Raw genomic sequence first — 16741 nt, 5'->3', positions numbered from 1 at the left:
CTCCGTTGTTGAGTTAACCTTTGTCAAATGGAACTTAAACTTCATGTACAACCACATAAACTGTTTAAGGCACGAATATAAATTGAAAACAAACTTGGCAAATTTCGTTACCTTATTCACCACAACAGATTTGCACAAATTCGAGGATTTTACATAAGGCAAATCAAGAGAATAACAACTCACGCTTCCTTTCGTAATGACTTTATCAACCACAATCGAAGAATAACAATTAATCGGATCAAAATGAAGGGATCTTTTAAGAACTAAGTCACCAAAAGTTTTATCAATAATTTTCAAATCTGCACAGGACTCAGTTGCTAAAAATTCCTTACCTCGCTTACTTTCAGGCTCATGTAGTGTGATTTCATCTTCAACCTTGCCTATGTTGATCGTATGAAAGCGTCTTTCATCGGAAAGGTATTGAAGTTGAAAGTTATCTTTCGTATGTGGCCAATGGAAGTGTTCTATCCCACGTAAAGGTGGTAAACCTTTAGGGGTCTTACTAAAAACATCCTCATAATCCTGCAAAAAACATTGAAACACACTAGGCAAATTTTCGTTAATGTTAGATAAAGATAAATAGTTTTGCCTAAACCTCACAAGGATACAAGGCTGTTTATTGAGTAGGGCTCTCCGCACATCTTTTTTTGTTGCCATCAAATTTTTCACTCTCATTTTACCACTTGCGGATTCACTCACCTTTGGGCTATTTAGATTTTGACTTTTTTCACTACTAGCCTCTTTTCTCTCTGTCTTTTGTATTTGTCCTTTCTCCCTTACCCCCTCACAAAATTTCATCATTTTTAATTGATCCTTATATACATCATCGGGATCTAAAGGAGCAAAAGTGAATTTTCGGCCTTTAAACACAAAAGAGTACCTATTGAGCTTGCCTTGGTGTGTAGCATCACGATCAAACTGCCAAGGTCGTCCAAGGAGCAAGTGTGTCGCATGCATTGAGACCACATCACACCATACCTCATCCTCGTAATTCTCGAGCTTAAAAGTGATCAAGGACTGTTTTGTAACTTTAACTTCTGAGCATTCATTAAGCCACTGAAGGTGATACGGCTTAGGGTGCTCGATACAAGGTAACTTTAAGGAATCCACCAAATAACTGCTAACTAGATTCAAACAACTCCCACTATCAATAATAAGTGAATATAAGTTACCTTTTATAAAACACCTAGAATGGAAAATATTGGTCCTTTGGTTATCAAAATTGTCTCCCATGTGGCTATTAAGGGTTCGGCAGACTACCATCTTATTTTTTTCCTCTTTTTTTTTGAAATACCTGTAAAATAAACACTCAACACTCAAAAATAAAAGTTAGCAAACCTCACCGTTAATCACTCAAAAAGAAAATTCAAATTCTCAATGAGGTAGAATTCAATCTTGTGAGTTCTTTATCAGAGTTTATATCAACCAATTAGAGAGTGCATGAACCGATCTACCAAAGAATCCTAATTTGCACTAGGATGCCAAAAACTGACGAGACACCAATTGATTCGTGTTGCACCGAGGAAGAAGTTGTGCACACGTTTAAATCCTACTAACACAAGAAACAAGAAGGTGTTAGATAACGTAAAGGAAGAATAAAGGCAAACAAATGAAAACTTACAGCTAAGAATCAATAAAAATTGCTGAAAACAGAAAAACCCGAAAAACTGCGGAGTAACTTGACAACTTCGTTCGAGGTGTTCCCGATCTCCAAAAATCACGAAATTAAATCTGGAGTGTCCTTATATATTGAATTTTTGATCTGGAAAGTTTGGGCACCAAATTCAACCCACTGCATCTTTTTCTAAATTTTTATTGAATTTCGTATTTTTTGATTTTTTTGACTGATTTTTTTGCGGGATTAATTTTTTTTATATTCTATCACAGTGCCAAAAATATGTATGTAAAATTTCAGATCAATCGGACAACGTTTACCCAATCAAATGGATTTTTTTCAAACAATTTTTCTGGGTAAAACTGCTGTTTGTGCTTTAAAAAATAGAGATCAGTTTAGAAATCAACCAAGAACACCCAAAACGCCCAAAATCTGATACCAAATGATACGAGGTTGCGCGCGGACCAAGATCGAGTTGCCAAGTCACGGGAAACTCCTACGAAAGCTCTAAACGAATAGATCTGAAAATTAAAACAAAGAACAAGATTAAACTAATCAGATCTGAAATTAAATCCCCAAATTCAATTAAATGAGCAGCAAGGAACAAAGAACGAATGAATAAATGTATTCGGAGTTCAAGAATATGAAATCGAACTCCAATAGTGAAATCCCACAAGCCGAATCTGCCAAGAACACCAAAACAGTAAGTAGATTGAAATAATCAGATTTTTAATTGGAAGATTAGGGATTTGGGCGGCAAAAAGAAAAGAAAGAAATAGATGAAATTGAACGGTTCAAGAAGTGAATTTAAGTTGCGATTTGGTCCAATTGAACACCCAAGATGAATTGTCCAAATTTCAGCAGCCGAATTTCACCCAACAAGAAGAAATAGAAAACGGCAAGAACCCTAAATTTTGGGGAATTTTGAATCGATTAGATGCTGCCAATAAAAGAACCGATTAAATGAAGAGTTCTTGGAGTTTGAATCAAGGCTGAAACACAAACAAAAACAGCAAAGAAATTAGATATAGATTCGGCATCAACAGAAATAAAGAAAAGAAATTGAATAGCAAGAATAAAAGATAAGTCCTAAAGATCCTTGAAATCCCGAAAGATCTCACAAATCTCTTCAAACGGCTCTAATCTCCCCTCCAAAGAATATCGATGGCAAGAAGAAGGTTGAAGATGGCTCCCACAATCAAAAGATTGTTAAAACAACTTCTAAAGGAAACTCAAGAGAGAAATCTTGGAGAAAACTCAAAGAAAATTCTGCTCTCTCAAATCTGAAATTTAAGAATGAATCTAAGTGTTATGTGTACAAGGGGTGGCAGGCCATGCCTTTAAATAGGCCTCAAGTAATCCTAATCTAATAAGTAACTAATAAAATTAAACCTAATTAATAGAATAAATAAAGGAAAATTCGGCCAAGCATATATATGGGCTGTTTTTGGGCCGAATTTTACATGTATGTTCCTAAAGCTTAAAAAATTAAATTAAACAATTAAAATGTTTATAAATTGGGCCCTTTGACATTTTGGCCTGATTTTCAACTAAGTATGAAGGAATTTCTTGATTGGGCTAGAATTTGGTTATTGGGCCTCGCCTTCAAGAATTTGGGCTCGTGATCCATCTCCTACCGAAATTGGGTCGTTGATGCTCGTAACGGAGATCCAATGCGCTTTGGCTGCAAGATTCGGTTTCTTGGACCAAGATTTCCAAGATTTGAAATCTTGATTTTCTTGATTCTTGAAATCGCTCCAAACAGCAAAATTGGGCCAAGATTCTGTTTCTTGACTTTCTTGAAAACAAGAAAGTGAATCTTGATTTTCTTGATTTGAGCCCATCACCTTCTTGAGCTTGGGTTGGGCCTTTGTGACTCGTATCACCCTCCATGTTCAATGGTTCCTTGCAATGTTTCCATTAGTCTATTCGATAAATTCATTCTAGATGATTTCTTGTAACCTCTTCTTCCATCTCTTCCTCCATCTTATCTTCCAGATCAGATGTGTCTGAATGATCATCTATTGACTCCTTATTGCTCAATCCGATTGGTTCATTACCTAAATTGTCCTCCTCTATTTCAATACCAACAACCTCATCCACTTTCATCGGCATATCTACTGCCTCAAGCTCGCAGGTCTTTCCCCAAGTATGAGCATTGCTGCTTACTTTTTTAACAACACAATTATCTTATGAGTAGATTTCGTCCAAACACTTCCTCTTGCTATAATGTCAAATTAGTGTTGACTATCATAATTTAAACCACTAAAATGTTGTAGTTGAACTACAAGATCGACAACTCCTCCAAGCACTTTCTGAAGAATCATTTTGAACCGATCCTACGCTTGTCCTAATGTCTCTGCAGGGCTTTGTTTGAACTTCAACAATTCTTCGTATGTACCCAGAATGGAAGGCATAGGTATAAGCTTCCATAGAAACAACTGTACAAACTCTACCCATGATGTTATAGTGCCCGATGGTAATTCCAACCATTCCTCAACTCAACCTCCAAGTGCAAAAGGGATTAATAGTAATTTAACAGCTTCATCGAAAACTCCCAAATACCTTATGGTACTGCAGATCTGTTCAAATCTCCTCAAGAATAGCACTGAATCCAAATCAACTTCGTCACTATACTGAAGATTCATTGACACCCAAGTTAACAATGCAGGATTAATCTCAAAGAGAGCCCCATGAACAATGAGTTCTGCTATACTTAGCTGAATCCAGCTCATGTCGAATATTGTCCATCCCAAGAGAGTTGTCATCGTTTACTAAAAATAATCAGTCCCCTAAGTCTAATAATTAAAAATCAAAGTTAAAATTAGTAGTTTAAAATTAAATTTGACAAAAAAAATAAACATAACTAAAATTAAATTTTGTATCTATAATTCTAAATATTCCTATTTATCCTATCAAATTTAGAAAATTAAATTCAAGTTTAATGTCGAAACCTTTTCGGTAATGACACCAACAACTTGATTGCCACCAAACGTGCTAATGTCTGGACTGAAAATACTGTAGCAAAATAAATAAATAATTAAACAGCAATGTCCGCAAGTATACAAGTCAAATTGTAATATAGATTAGTGTTACAATGAAAACACTAGGGCTAAATAGTACTAACTTCAAATTATATTATGAAAACCCAAATTAAAATGAATTAATTAAACTAACATAAGATTATTTAAGACTAAAAATCAACCAATTAACAACTGAAACTTAATCTAATAAAACAAGCAAGGGATTAACTCACTTCAGTGCTCCTAATTAACTTCAAAACATGGGTTTTATCGAGTTAGCTATTAATTAATGAGTTATTACTTCTCAGCCTCTAACTAATTAATTAATCGACCAATACACGTTTACCTCTCGGCCTCACTTTCTTCATCGGGATAAATTATGAATCACTCGGTAAAATTATCACTTGATCTCATTTACCCTAAATTACTTCCTAGGGGCATCACTTCTTAAGGTTTAATCACACATATTTTAAACCAACTAACTCAAATTTCAACCCTAATTCGTCCGTTAACTAGTCACACATCCATTCGCTAATCTCTCTAAGGAAATTAGCTACTCATAGATCTAGATATAATAATCCCTAAACGTATATTTAACATCCAAAACAATAAATTAAATAAAAGAAGGAAAAAGAGAAATAATTTCGTTTTGATATCGATTTGAGCTCAAAAGCATATCTCCTTTAACAATTGCAAAAATCACTTCGATTGCAATTGGAATCAATAAAGAAAAAAATGAAAAGCTACTATATTAAAACCTTAGATCAAAATTGAATCCAAGTTAAACAAGAACAAAAGTACTTGAAGGTCTAAATTGAAAGAAAATAAAAACTAAGTAAAAACCCTAAAAATAACTGAGTGGCTCACTTGGCCAAGCCTCCTCAAATGAGACTTAACATGTTTATTCATAGAGTTCATGATCAAACCTAATTAAGGTTACTAAACAACCCAAAAATCTAATTAAGTTACATTGTGTGGACTAAAATACCCTTGATTAAAATTTCATCTGGTCACCCGGTGTCGTGACGCCACAAGACTGGTGTCGTGACACTTCTTTCATTTTCTGTGTACTTTGGCTTCGAAGTTCTATGTTGCGACACCACTCCTTGATGTCGCGATTTTGTTGTCGTCCTTCGTCTTTTAAGCCCAAAAACAGTGTCCTACACACTAGATAGAGCTGTTAGATTATCCCTACAGGCCCATTAGATCATTACATAACTTAAAATTGCGTAAAAACGCTTATTTTGCATAATATAAACATAAAGTAATAAAAACTAAAAATGAAATAAATACATATAAAAATGCTAGAAAACAAGCTCATTAAGTGTTGGAAAAACCTTAATTTGCCACAACAAATTGTGGCATATCACATGCTACTGGTGCAATCATGGGCGAGGTATCGGTTGCCTTTTTTACATCATTGAGTTGACTACACTTATACATTCCCACTCATAACAAGGTAAAAATCATTTGATAATATTCCATAATAAAAATTTTAAAATTTTGTATTAACATGTTATTTGAATAGGTGGAACCATGGGCTGAGTTACGTGGGACTACCAGAGGAGCTCAAAGATATACGACTACTCTTAGATCATCGATCAGAAGCGGATGTATGTATTTTGAAATTTTCAATTATATAATATTAACGTAGTTGATTTAAAAATTTATTAGTAAAAATATAATTAAAATTATTATTGTACTATAGTTTGAATAGACACCATACTCCGATCCGAGAATTCAAGCATGCATCCCATCTGAATTCTTGATGAATCCCAACATCTAGTACATGAAGGTGCCATTGGTAGTGTACACTACGGTGGAGATGCACGAATCTGATAGAGTTATACGGTAGTTTGAGTTTAGGTAAATAATTCCGTTAGCACCCCAAGAAATCGAACATTTGTACAATATCGACTTACGGGGTGAACTGATAAAAATTGGATTACATTGCACACGCAATATATGAACATTTAAAACCATAGGTATGACTTTATACCTAATCGCGAACCTACTATCGCTTGGGAATTAGCCTACAATCCGAAGTACATGTCATGGTTTAGACATCATGACAAGTCATATCTATTATTAGAGCAGGTGAGGGGTAGACAACGTCATACAGGGAGGTCTCGACAAGCGCCTAGGAATCCAAGGTTTGGAGTAGCTGCCAAGGCGGGTCCATCATCGATACCAATACAAGAAGAGGAATCGATGGCCGCACCACCCCCCGGTCAGTATAACTCGACATATTCTGGTGCTTTCACTAATCCCATCATTTTTACACAAGCACTACATCTTGCACCATATTTCTCTGTTTCAACACCATCCCTAGGTTTTTTTTTTGCACCATCACCTCCTTCCCCACCATATTACACGATAATTTTGACGATGACATATACACTGACTATGTTTACGACACTGACAAGAAGTCCATATTTTCTACCATCGGTGTATGGGACACAATATACTTATACGCCACTAGTGTCGCAAACACCTCCAGAATCATTATTCAACCAAGGTGGATCATCTTCATAACCAATGTCTCAACCACCTGTTTGTAGAATAGAGGAGACATGATGGCGATTGAGGAGCACACCGCAATCAAACATAGATGAAGGCGAAAAAGAGGAGGGGTCAAAATCGAGGGTAGAAGTGATGATAAAGACAAAGAAGAGGAGTCAGAACCACAACTTGAATGAAGAAAAAATATGTCTTGAAGCTGACGACCACCCTGTTGTGGCACACATTCTGTTTGACGACAAATATGATTTTTTTTTGGTACTTGTCAAGTAAATCTTAATTGTTTAGCTAAGTTTTAGTCAATAAATTGTACGGATATTGGATATGAAATATTTTTAAATAAATATTATTTTTGAATCGAAACTGGTTGTCGTTGTCATTTTATATTGTTAAGCCAAGTTTTATTCGATCATTTTATATAGATATTACAAATTTGTAGAAGGATCCAGTTTTCACGAAAAAATGGAACAAAGTTGCATATTATATTGTTCTTTATAGTAAAATAAACTGATATTTACAAATTAAAAAAAATGAGAATGAAATAATCAACAAATAGTGGTTGAAAAATTAATAAATTGGTTAATGAGGTCTTGTCCTCAGAGTATCCTCCATGTGCGGACATGTCGGCCTTGTATGCTTTGGGTTCCTACATTAACCACATAACCTTTGTTGGTTTGTCCTCTCCCGAATATCCATGTTGTTGCGTATCCGAGTAGAATTCGATCAACCTTTTGGTTTGTGTCACAATGAACTATTCGATACCAACTTGAATGGAGCGCTTGATACCGCTGGCCACATACTTTCATATGGGACCGATGGAAATTAATATTTGCACACATTATACATGTGTTGTAGTTTGTACAATTCGTCCACAAAGCTCATGTGATCCAAACGTACCGAGGAACATGTTGCAATTGCATGAGTGCATGGAAAATGAAGTGCGTTAAATCTCCCACAATTGCAGGTTCATCGTCTTAGATTTACACGGTACACTCCCCTAGCAATAACTTGGTTGGGTCTGCCGAACTCCGTAACCCAAAATGATAGGTTTTTGCGCGAGTGACATATTGAATGCATACAGTTCACTCATTTTATAGCCTCTCTAATTTCTTTCATAATGTTCTCGCACCAAACGTGACCGTCCTTCATCTGTCCACCATATTTTTCTACTTGCTTTGGAAATAGTGTTGCCAAAGCTGAAATATTCAACACAAAATTGATGCATTCTGTCAAGTTTGTCATCATGTGTCTGTATCGTAAACCCCCGTCATACGATTCTGTCCACTGGTCGAAGTGTATGTTAGCAAGGTATATCGCATCGCGATGGTTAATGACCCTTAATTTTTTCAACATTTCATGGAAACGGTGTTTGACGAGCTCGTACCCTATTGAAGAAAGTAAATAGTTTATCCATTAATCCCAACATCTAGAAAAAAGTTAAATATCAGATAGTTGAAATAGTAGTGAATACATACCCATGTTAATCACTTGTGTGTGCTGAGGTTTAGACTCATGTTGTCAGTGGTAGTTCGCTACCACATGTCTTAGACAATACCTATGGTGTGTGCGGTCTCAAAGGCTTCTTTTCCATTCAATTACAATCAGTATTTAAGGTCCCCTGTCGGAGATGATTTATATATCAGTTGGGGGACAACATGCCTCATCAACCTAGATAGGAAGAAATCTCAATCATCCGCCTTTTCTCCTGGAGTTATTGCAATGGCTATTGGTAGGATTTTTTTATTACCATCTTGTGCCACAGCCAACAACAAACGATGTTGATATCTCTCGTACATAAAGGTGTCGTCGATTTGTACCAACACCTACAGTATCACAATGCTTCTCAACATTGGTCGAAAGTCTAAAATAAATGATAGAACACTCGGCATCCATGGACCATACGATCGTTGTAGTATGCAGCCTCCGTTTGCAGATCGATTAAGCAACCTGGTATGTATTGATCTAGTACCTGACACTACCACTGTAATACCCAAAAATAAAAATTACTACAGTAAGAAAGTAAGATAATATTCCTGATATAGTAAAATAAGGAAACAAAGTGATAAAAAGGGTAATTTTGAGTTATGTTAACATTGATAAGTATATTATGACATATTAATCCAAGAAAGGATTAAATCGCAAAAGTGAGAAAAGTTTTGTGGCCTAAGAGTAAATATTCAAAATTTAAGGGGTTAAAGTGTAAATATGAAAAAGTTGAAGGACCAATAGTGCAAATATTTTAAGGGTAGAATAATATAGAAACCAAGGAAAATGGATGAATTAGGACCAAGTTGAAAAGGTGAAGAGTTTTGAAGGACTAAATCGTAATTTTACCAAATTAAGTGATGACTCAAGGATGGAATTTTAAAAGAACATAAAGGGCAAAATGGTCTATTAGAAGAGAGAGAAATCTAGAAGGCAATGATGATGTTGGTGATATTTTAGATTAATTAATTAAATAAATATTAGTTTATTAATATTTTAATTTGATTTTTAAATGATATTTTATTATTTTATTATTAATTTATTTAGTATATATATGTGGAAAGAAAGATGAAAAGAAACCAACCCATCATCTTCCATGCATCCAACGTGAGGAGAAGAGAGAAAGAAGGAAAGTTTTGCTTTCTTTACAATTTGGTCCTTCTTCCAAAAACTTACCATTTTCACCTAGAAATCAAAAGAATTTCCATATCCATCAAGAGAGAAAAATAACAAGGAGACTATGGGGAGCTAGAATATCAAGTTGGATTCAAGAAATTGAAGCTGGAGGAGAGAGAAAATCAAGTTAAAGATTGAAATCAATAGGACAAGGTAAGAACATTGAGATTTCAATATATTTTTAAGTTTGATATTATTGAAAAAGTATGGAAAAGATGTTATAGTAGAGTTTTCTTATATGAAGTCTTATGTTCTTGATATATTAGTGAAGAGAAATAAGTGAAAGTGATGAGAAATATTATAGAGAAAGGGAATAAGGAAGTTATAAACTTAGTAATTAACATCTTGCCCTAAAATAGTTTTGGACAACCGCAGTAGGTTAACTTTGAAAAATCACCATAAATTGTGAAAATGAAATTAGAGGATGAAAAAAATGTGGTATTAAATCTTACTGAGTCTACCTTCTCATAGAAGAAACGGTGTAAGTAATGGAATTGCAAATCCTGAGATATAATAGATTTTGTGAGACAATGTCAGAATGATTTCGGGTTCCCCTGTTCTGACTTTGGAAAATCATAAAACATTGTACAAAAATAATTATGCATTATAATTTATATGTTTAAAATCCTTAAAGAGTATAGTTTCAATATAAATAAATAGGGATATCATCCGAGTTGTTTACAAGGAGATAATTAAGTTTAAGTGAAGAAGGGTCGGAACTGTTAGACAGCAGAACAGAGGTGATTTTAAAGAATAAACTGTATTTATTGGCTAAACCAAAAATTCCGAAACTTTTATGCTAAGAATATATGTGAGTCTAGTTTCAGATAAAATTAACGGATCTCAATTTTGAGATCTGTAGCTCAATATATAAATAATTTAGTGATTATGACTCAAGTGGACAGCTTTGAATGAATATATAAATACATGGTGAAATTATAGATAATGTTACTTATAAGCATGTTATATACATTAAGGATGTGGAATGGAGAGGAGGAGGAGGAAAATATATGGTTATTCAACTAGTATGAGTTTTCATTAAAAATGACCAATTTACGTGTTTTAGGTTTAGGGACTAAATTGAACAAATGTGAAGCTTTAAGGGTAAATTTGTAAAAATGTCAAAAAGTGACCAAATTGCATGAAATGATTTTTTATTATTTAAATTAGTAAATTGAATGAAATATTAATTTAGATCAAGATTGGGTGGAAATTCAAAAAAAATAGAAATTTTCCAAAATGTCCCTAAATTTTGCTATTTCTGCAATCTAGCCTGGTAAGTTCGTATGAACTATATTTTGTATTATTTTAATAGAAGTGAATGCTATTTGGTAGTGAATATTATATATATGTGTGTTTTATTATTGGAATTGAATTATTATTGGTAATATGTATAGTTATTAGATGTTTTGAAATTATTATCGGAAGCTCGATTGGGTTGAAAGCTTGTTGGAGATATATCACATTATCCATTGGTTCTATTGGTAATTTTGGATGATTTGATTCTGGTTATAATGACTTGTATAAGTTAAATTGGTTAATGTTAGCTCATAAATGTTTTGATTTTGATTGGTTATAAATATGAATGCTTGATGAAATGAAATGTCTGAAAATTAATTTGTAAACTCTGGTAATGCTCTATAACCCTATTCTGGAGAAGGATACGGGTTAGGGGTGTTACACTTATTGGTATCGGAGCTACGGTTTAGTCGATTCTCGGGCCGAATGTAGCATATGTGAAGTTTGGAATATACATGTCATTATATAACCTGTGATAGTGTGATATCTTCCGACCTTGATGAGATTTGTTTTACTTATAGATGGAGATACTTTTCAACTTAGCTAATTTCGATAATATTGAAAGCATTATGCGAAAGGTGTAAAAATGATATGCATGTATTTTGATGTTTTATGGAAGAATATGAATGTTTGGAGTGTGATAAACAACTTGAACTAAGTGATTTTCGATAAAAACACCTAAAAGGACTAATTTGGAAAAGTTATAAAATATGCCACAAGTGTGTGAATAAGTCAAAATTGTGGATTGAAATTGTCATAAAATGGTTTAGCTAGTCCTAAAATGCAAGGAAATTGAATAAAAATTATTTTACGAGCATAGGGGCAAAATCGTAATTTTGTGAAACTTTAGGGGCAAAAACGTAATTTTTCTAAAGTATGGTTTTTGACTGGAATGAATAGTGTGAATGTTATATAAGTTAAATGTATTGTAATCAAGAAAGACGAGAAATTGAAATTGATCGATAAAAAGAGAAGTGAGAAAAAGAGGAAAATTCCTGAATGAACCTTCGGAATAAAAAGGGATACGAATGAAGTGACAGAAATGATCACATGTGTGGCACGGACTGTGTGTAGGCCACTATGTAAAAGTGAAAGTGATGGTCACGTGTGTAGTACTATGTGCAAGCTACTATGCGCACCGAATAGCTTCGATCACGTGTGTAGTACTATGTGCAGGCTACTACGTGTATCGGATGGAAATGGTCAAATGTGTAGTACTATGTGCAGGCTACTATGTGAACCGGGTACCATTGACTATAAAGGTGGTTGCTACGTGCTGATTCCACCGTGTGTTCATCGGGAAATTGACTAAGTAAAAATATATGAGATCATGTAATGACTAAGTGGAATATAATTTGAAAATGTGAATTGAATATGAAAATGTGAATAGAAAGCATGAACTAAATGTTTATGAGACAAATAATGGCTCAATGTGATAGTATATGATATTAACTAATGAATGAATCATTATTAGAAATATATTATTGAATTTAATACTCAGTTTGGATTGAACGCGGGATTGAGTATAATCGTTCTGTGGAAAAGGATGAATTTGCGGATAAGACCATAACTGGGTTATGGCACCTTGAACGTAAGACCATGGTTGGACCATGGTAGTATAGATACATGTATAAGACCATAGTTGGACTATGGCACAAAAAGAACAATGTACTCATATCCATAAGCCGTTCTTCGATTCAGTAAGAAATGGAAAGAGACTTATGTGATTGAAATGAAAAATTTCTAAATTAATATTGATATGGTATTTGACAAGGAAATTATGTATGTTGAGACAAGTAATAAACTCAAGTGTGACATATTGAGAAAATAAGTTTATCAAAGTTGATTTTATATGTAATATGTACAAGTACACTAATCAGTGGTGTTGCTTGATGCTTAGGCAAGTGCCAAGCTATTGGTTGAATGGTAATATGATTATTTATATAATGCATTGAATTGGTAAGTATTTAAGTGAAAATATGCTAGCGCTCACTAAAAAGTGGTAAGGTTTAAATTATGCAATTTCTTATGAAATGATTTATCATGTGATCAATTTGAAAAAGACTTTGGTTAAATGCATTAGCTTGTGACCATGGTTGAATGATATGTTTATGACTTGTGTATCATGCATATGGAATAAGTGTGGAAAGTAAAGAAATGCAAATGAAAATAAAGAAATTTGGAAGAGTATAAAGTTGTTTAAAATCCTAGATTGCTAGGGATAAAACGAACAAGTAATGATGTGGATTTATTTACCTTGTGAGTTGATGAATATAACCACATGAGCATTGTGGTATCAATATTAAATTATTCTTGATATTTATAAATTTCATATTTGAAATGAATGGACATGATTAAAGTTTATATGAGCTTACTAAGCATTTATTGCTTACATACTTGTTAATAGGGGTTAATAAGTGATATTACAAAACGAATGAAATTGATCGATTGATTTATTGAAGAAATGAGAAAGTTGAAATTGTGAATTAAATGGAGACTGAAAATAAAGGACATGAACCAAAGGTTCACAAGATGATTAATTTCAGTTTGAGGATATGCAATATTAATTTGATTAATTGTTAATGTTGAAAATTTGAAGTTGAAGTATGAATTAATATATATCCCAATAAATCATTATATGGTTGATATTTAAAGGAAATTGAGAATACATATTAATTACAAATTTCCTTGTAAATTGAGCAAAAAGGAAACATAGGATTATATGAATAACTCCAAAAGTAATCTACTAAAGGTCTTATATTCTTATGGAAAGGAAAATGAAGTTCATGATCAAAAGAAAACAAAGGAAAATTCGAGGACGAAATTTATTTTAAGGGGGAGAGAAATGTAATACCCAAAAACAAAAATTACTACAGTAAGAAAGTAAGATAATATTCCTGATATAGTAAAATAAGGAAATAAAGTGATAAAAAGGGTAATTTTGAGTTATGTCAACATTGAGAAGTATATTATGACATATTAATTCAAGAAAGGATTAAATTGCAAAAGTGAGAAAAGTTTTGTGGCCCAAGAGTAAATATTCAAAATTTAAGGGGTTAAAGTGTAAATATGAAAAATTTGAAGGACCAATAGTGAAAATATTTTAAGGGTAGAATAATATAGAAACCAAGGAAAATGGATGAATTAGGACCAAGTTGAAAAGGTGAAGAGTTTTGAAGGACTAAATCGTAATTTTACCAAATTAAGTGATGACTCAAGGATGGAATTTTAAAAGAACATAAAGGGCAAAATGGTCAATTAGAAGAGAGAGAAATCTAGAAGGCAATGATGATGTTGGTGATATTTTAGATTAATTAATTAAATAAATATTAGTTTATTAATATTTTAATTTGATTTTTAAATGATTTTATTATTTTATTATTAATTTATTTAGTATATATATGTGGAAAGAAAGATGAAAGAAACCAACCCATCATCTTCCATGCATCCAACGTGAGGAGAAGAGAGAAGAAGGAAAGTTTTGCTTTCTTTACATTTGGTCATTCTTCCAAAACTTACCATTTTCACCTAGAAATCAAAAGAATTTCCATATCCATCAAGAGAGAAAAATAACAAGGAGACTATGGGGAGCTAGAATATCAAGTTGGATTCAAGAAATTGAAGCTGGAGGAGAGAGAAAATCAAGTTAAAGATTGAAATCAATAGGACAAGGTAAGAACATTGAGATTTCAATATATTTTTAAGTTTGATATTATTGAAAAAGCATGGAAAAGATGTTATAGTAGAGTTTTCTTATATGAAGTCTTATGTTCTTGATATATTAGTGAAGAGAAATAAGTGAAAGTGATGGGAAATATTATAGAGAAAGGGAATAAGGAAGTTATAAACTTAGTAATTAACATCTTGCCCTAAAATAGTTTTGGACAACCGCAGTAGGTTAACTTTGAAAAATCACCATAAATTGTGAAAATGAAATTAGAGGATGAAAAAAATGTGGTATTAAATCTTACTGAGTCTACCTTCTCATAGAAGAAACGGTGTAAGTAATGGAATTGCAAATCCTGAGATATAATAGATTTTGTGGGACAATGTCAGAATGATTTCGGGTTCCCCTGTTCTGACTTTGGAAAATCATAAAACATTGTACAAAAATAATTATGCATTATAATTTATATGTTTAAAATCCTTAAAGAGCCTAGTTTCAATATAAATAAATAGGGATATCATCCGAGTTGTTTACAAGGAGATAATTAAGTTTAAGTGAAGAAGGGTCGGAACTGTTAGACAGCAGAACAGAGGTGACTTTAAAGAATAAACTGTATTTATTGGCTAAACCAAAAATTCCGAAACTTTTATGCTAAGAATATATGTGAGTCTAGTTTCAGATAAAATTAACGGATCTCAATTTTGAGATCTGTAGCTCAATATATAAATAATTTAGTGATTATGACTCAAGTGGACAGCTTTGAATGAATATATAAATAAATGGTGAAATTATAGATAATGTTACTTATAAGCATGTTATATACATTAAGGATGTGGAATGGAGAGGAGGAGGAGGAAAATATATGGTTATTCAACTAGTAGGAGTTTTCATTAAAAATGACCAATTTACATGTTTTAGGTTCAGGGACTAAATTGAACAAATGTGAAACTTTAATGGTAAATTTGTAAAAATGTCAAAAAGTGACCAAATTGCATGAAATGAATTTTTTTATTATTTAAATTAGTAAGTTGAATGAAATATTAATTTAGATCAAGATTGGGTGGAAATTCAAAAAAATAGAAATTTTCCAAAATGTCCCTAAATTTTGCTATTTTTGCAATCTAGCCTGGTAAGTTCGTATGAACTATATTTTGTATTATTTTAATAGAAGTGAATGCTATTTGGCAATGAATATTATATATATGTGTGTTTTATTATTGGAATTGAATTATTATTGGTAATAGGTATAATTATTAGATGTTTTGAAATTATTATCGGAAGCTCGATTGGGTTGAAAGCTTGTTGGAGATATATCACATTATCCATTGGTTCTATTGGTAATTTTGGATGATTTGATTCTGGTTATAATGACTTGTATAAGTTAAATTGGTTAATGTTAGCTCATAAATGTTTTGTTTTTGATTGGTTATAAATATGAATGCTTGATGAAAAGAAATGTCTGAAAATTAATTTGTAAACTCCGGTAATGCTCTATAACCCTATTCTGGAGAAGGATACGTGTTAGGGGTGTTACAACCACAAATTATTGTACGACATGTCTCATCAATTATGCATATTCTCCAGGGCCTTTTGCTTTGTGATCCACACCTTGCGATATGACAAATGCGTATTCGTACTGGCTAAGGATATTTGTAATTATAACTGGCACAGAAATCTTGGGGCTCGATTTCACCATAAGTAATATTGTGTTTGCGATCATCTCCAAATCCAACTTCAAATGATCCTGTCTAATACTTGCAACAACACGAGTATTTCAAAGTTAGAAATTCAATACCACAAATATCAGGCAGTCTTGACGCAATACTCGTGACAACACATGTATACGAAGTAGTATATTTCTTGATGGTCTACAACCTCGTCTTTTTCTTCAAAAAAGCCATAATTTTCCATGGACATCTACTGTCTTGCATTGCACATTTCGTCTCAAATTTTTTC

This window comes from Gossypium hirsutum, chromosome D06 (genome assembly GCF_007990345.1).
Source record: "Gossypium hirsutum isolate 1008001.06 chromosome D06, Gossypium_hirsutum_v2.1, whole genome shotgun sequence".
NCBI classification, from domain to species: domain Eukaryota; kingdom Viridiplantae; phylum Streptophyta; class Magnoliopsida; order Malvales; family Malvaceae; genus Gossypium; species Gossypium hirsutum.
Note: the sequence above shows the minus strand (reverse complement) of the source record.